The 4,883-nt window shown below is 50.0% G+C and overlaps 1 long non-coding RNA gene across 1 annotated transcript; it reads right to left on the reverse strand.

The window, feature by feature from the left end:
• Positions 1–3,142: 3,142 nt before the first annotated feature.
• Positions 3,143–4,677, reverse strand: LOC144819979 (uncharacterized). The gene is made up of 2 exons (XR_013607652.1): positions 4,373–4,677; positions 3,143–3,656 (listed from the first exon to the last, which is right to left on the reverse strand). It is a non-coding gene; the product is annotated as an uncharacterized LOC144819979 (long non-coding RNA).
• Positions 4,678–4,883: the final 206 nt, after the last annotated feature.

Below are 4,883 nucleotides of genomic sequence, written 5' to 3' on the forward strand. Positions count from 1 at the left end.
AAGGTTACATGCTCTCGAATCCCCTCCTAAGTATTCTTGCTGATCACCAAACATTACTTCCACCAGAAGTCATATATCTCACGTGTGCACATAGTTCCACCAGTTCTCCCATATTTTCCTGCGCTTTGTACTCACTTCTGGGCCTTATAGGCCAACTCCTCTTCCTAAGCGCAGGGGTTCATGTATCTTGCAGATTCCTGCATTGTGGGGGCCTTTGCATACCTTCAGTGTTGTGCCACATTCCTCTTGGTAACCAGGACTCCCATGGCCACAAACAAATGGGTGCAGCAAGGACCCCCCAACCAACACTTTTCCATCAGGCCCCAGTATTACCATTCGGATGTTGCCGGGACCACCATGCCATTCACCTCGCCCAGATTGTAGCACACCGTCTTCCAATAGCGCTGTAAGATCGGACATGACCAAATCACATGAGAGAATTCCCCTCCGCCTCCTGCCATCTAATACAACTCAGCGTTTGTGATCCCCCCATTTGCCAGAGGTGTTTTGGAGTGTAATAATGCCTGTGTAAATATTTAAACTGTACAAGGCGCAGCCTTGAGGACGTTTCCAAGCACCATCGGCCCCTCCAGTCATCATCGTCCATTCTCCCCACGTCTTGTTCTCACCTTTGCCGGAGCAGTAGAAGCGGACAGGGGCATTGTGGAACAGAGCTTAGTAAATCTGGGAAATTCCTTTCTTCTCTAATTTTGATAATACTAACTTACCAACTAGGGAGAAACTATCCTGAATTACATCAAATTTTTCCTCATAGACCGCCAAGGCATGACGCAATTGAAGGTAACGATTAAACTGTGAGACATGTAGTGAGGATTCCACTAGTAGGTCTTTAAAGGATTTTATATGATTAAGTGACCACACATCCCCCAGTGTCGAAATTCCGACCAGGTCGTATTGCCTGAAGCTCTATAGGCGGCATACCTATGGGTGTCTTGAACCATGCCACAGTGGCATGGCCACTCCTAGAATGTTCTGACACCTGATGGGCATCATCGCAGCGCACCAACATAGAAGGGGTTTGCTAGTAACTTCGGAGAGGGAATTGGGAATCTTACCCCCGGACAACATATTGAGCAAACCATGGTGTTCTATCCAGGGTAGCTCCAACCTCTCCAGGGAATGCAGCCAATCCCTGTGCAACCAGTTTTTAAAGGGAATCCGCTGTGATGCCCAGTAGTAGAGTTGTACATCTGCCCAACCCAGGCAAGCCTCGTATGGAGAGAAGCAGCACTTCGCATAGAAGACCGCGGGACTGCCCCTTCCCACAGAAAACCAGAGACCTCCGACTGTAAGTCCAGAAAAACAGGGCAATATGTGTGTGTTGTTTTGGAATCCATACAACAGGTGGGGGAGAAGCACCATTTTAAAGAGTGCACCTCGACTAATCAGGGAGAGGGGCAGGTGCTTCCAGGACTGGAACATATTCATCATGTACCCTAGCAAGGTACCCATATTGAATTCCCAACTTCTGGTATGAGAGGATGTTATTTCCATGCCCAAATACCTAAAATAGTCTCTTTCCACCAGCAACTGCGGGATAATCAGAGTTGCGGAGGTAGCCCCAGCAATAGGGAAATATATTGATTTTTGACAGTTCACCCACAGACCCAAGGCCTCGCCATAGATTTTAAGGATATCGATCCCTATCGGCAGCGAGACGTCTGGCTCCTCTACATAGATCAGCAGTTATCTGCATATATTGATACATTTTTTTGTGTCCCGGACTCCATGCCATACCCTTGAACTGAGCATCCACACTGACACACTCTGCAAAAGTAAATGCAAATAGCAAGGGTGAGATACGGCATCCTTGCCTGGTGTCCCTCTCTATTGGAAAAGAGGCTGATAGTACACCATTAGCTCTTAGCTGTGCCCATGGCTGTGTATTGGCTATATAAAGTTGAAAGCGGGGGCCAAAATGTATTTGAGATAACACCTGATGCATAAAGGGCCAGTGGACCATATTAAGGGCCAGATGTAGGTAAATAATATTTACCGACCTCTTAAATACCGAGTCATACCGACTCGGTATTACCGAGGAGGAAAATGAGATGTAGGTAACAATGACGGTATAAAATACCGACTCGGAACCTGTCGGTACTCGGAAACGGTATTTACCGACTCGGAATATACCTACACGGTAAAATCCGAGACGGAAAAACCAAAACCGATCCACCGGTGCCATGGCCCATAGGAATGAATGGCAACTTCCGACCCGGAAAATACCGAGTCGGGAAAAACCGACCCGGTATTTACCGTGTCGGAACTATCCGCCGAAGAATTTGAAACTGACAAACATGTGTGCCTGTGAACCAATCAGGTACTTCAACCACACCCAAATTCCAAGCCACAGGGGAACTAACCAATCAGATCCAAGCACCACACCCCAGTACCTGGGACAGGCCACGCCCATGCAGGTGCAGAAACAAACAGTCAGGAGAGCAGGAGGACAGAGTGTGGAGCAGCCTTTCCTGACACAAACTACACAGCAAGATGGAGAGCCAGGAGGCACAGAGAGAAGCTGCTGAGCGCAAAAGGAAGCAGAAGTTCAGCCAGGAGGAACTGCAGGTGCTGATTTCGGAGGTTGTCAGACATTATGGGAAAATATTTGGAAAGCAAACTCTGCATGTTGCTGAATCAATCAAGCGCAGCACCTGGTTGGACATACAAGGCAAGGTAAATGCCATTGGTGTCACCCACCGTGACCTTGAAGACCTAAAAAAACGGTGGTATGACATCCGCATAATCACCAAAAAAAAGCTTGCTGCCCACCGCAAGGAAAGTGCTGCTACAGGAGGCGGAAGAAACAGAGCCCCCAGACTCACCGACATTGAGGAGATGGTCGCTACAACCCTTGAGAAGGAATGTATAGACGGAATAGGAGACGCAGACAGCTCAGCAAGAGGAGCAAAGAAAGCAGGTAAGATGCAGGAACAATATCATTTACCCTTTTACCTATTCCCCTCACAGGATAAATCAGACTCCACAACAGGTTTAACTAATGTCCTGCAATGCATCCTGGGAAATGTAGTCATGTGTAGATACCTCAGAGCAGTCAGCGTGCATTGCAGCAAGGGGAGCAACAGACAAGTAGCATAGGCAAATGAGAGACAGGCAAATGTGCAATAGAAGTGTATTTAATCTCATGACACAGGTGAACAACATTACTGACACAATGTCCATGTCTGTCCACAGGAGAGTCAAAGCGCAGCACAGCTGAGGTCAGAGAGAAGAGGAGGGAAGGAGCCGGACCTAGCACTTCTCACGGAGGGCAGGACCAAGAGCAGGCTGCCCCGATACCTGAGGAGGCAACTGCTGAATATCCACGTTCCCCTCTCCTATTTGGTAGTCAGGACACAGGAGCGGCAGAACTATCACCCACCCCCACATCACCATCCCCAGTGCTGGGAAGAGTCAGGAGCCATGATGTGCCCCCTCGCAGAATACTGCAAACATCATCGGAGGAGGAGGAGGTGGAGGGTGACACACAGGACAGAGGCAACACCGAGCAGCAGCCCAGTCCCAGAGTCACGCGGGCCAGTGTCCGAGGGCGACGGCCACGGGAGGTAGAGGATGTGCGGCAAGTCCAAGGTGTCTTCTGCGGACTGGAGGCCACCATGGTGAAGGTGCAGCGCCTGCAGGCAAAAGCAATGATGGGGGTTCAGAGGCACGCACGCACAACTAACAATAAACTGGAAGCAGTAGGCAAGGGCATAGGGGACATGGCAGAAGGCATACAATCCATGGCGTCAGGAATTTCAGATATCACACAGTGCATGACTGTCCTGTGTGACAAATTGGACAGGGACCATTTGGAGAGACGCAAGGCCCGTGTGGATGTGCGCCAGCAAACCAAGGCCCTGAACAGGTTTGCAACTGCTACCACTCTGCTGTGCAGACGGTCAGTCACGATGCAGGATGCCATAGTGCAGTGCTGCACCAATTTAAGTGAAGGTATGGCCAGGATGACCACTGCCATGGAGCTAGTGCTCGCGCATCAGACTGGCACTGGAGACGACACTTGTGCTGCCGAAAGCGAGGGGTCCACCAGCAGGAGTGGTGCAAGCACTCCTGTGCATGACTTACGGAGGAGTGGCAGGCGTGGGGGAAGTTTGACAGGCCAGCGTGAGGACATAGGCTCACAGCCACAGCAGCCCCGCCCTGTGGCCCGTGGCCACAAACAATGACTTTGCACTCCACCCAAGGCTGTAGTCACGGTGGTGTGAACCGTGACAACACACTCATGGAGTGTTAGTATTAGTGAGCCCAATGTGAGCTAACAATGCTGTGGCGTAGTGATTATTAAACTACTTACACAAAGTTACATTCATGCCTGTGTCTCTTTACTCACTCAGAAATATTGTTGTGTAACCTCTGCCCGTCTCAGTCTCCCATCTGTAGCTGCTGCTGCCACTGTGGCTTGGGGCTCTGCCACCTCTGGGTCGTCATCAATGTCCTCATGAAATGTGAGCTCCACCTCAGTGCCTTGCTTGGTGGCGAGATTATGCAACATTGCACAGGTCGCTATTATTTTGCAGCAGATGATTGGGGTGTACTGCCGTGCACCTCCACTCTTATGGAGGCAGCGAAACCTGCTCTTTAGGAGTCCAAATGTGCGCTCAACTACGTTTCGTGTGGATCTGTGAGCCACGTTGTATCGCCTTTCACTCCTGGTGGATGGGTTGAGGTAGGGAGTGAGCACGAAGGACCGCAGGGCATATGCACTGTCGCCTAGGGGGAGAAAGATAGACATTAATTGCAAGTACTTGAGACGTAGATCTGATGTGAGTGTCAGGGTGTGTCAATGTGATTTACCTAGCAGGTATCCATTTCCAAATTCTCCGGCAAGTAGGCGTGTGTAT

This window comes from Lissotriton helveticus, chromosome 2_1, assembly GCF_964261635.1.
Source record: "Lissotriton helveticus chromosome 2_1, aLisHel1.1, whole genome shotgun sequence".
NCBI lineage: Eukaryota > Metazoa > Chordata > Amphibia > Caudata > Salamandridae > Lissotriton > Lissotriton helveticus.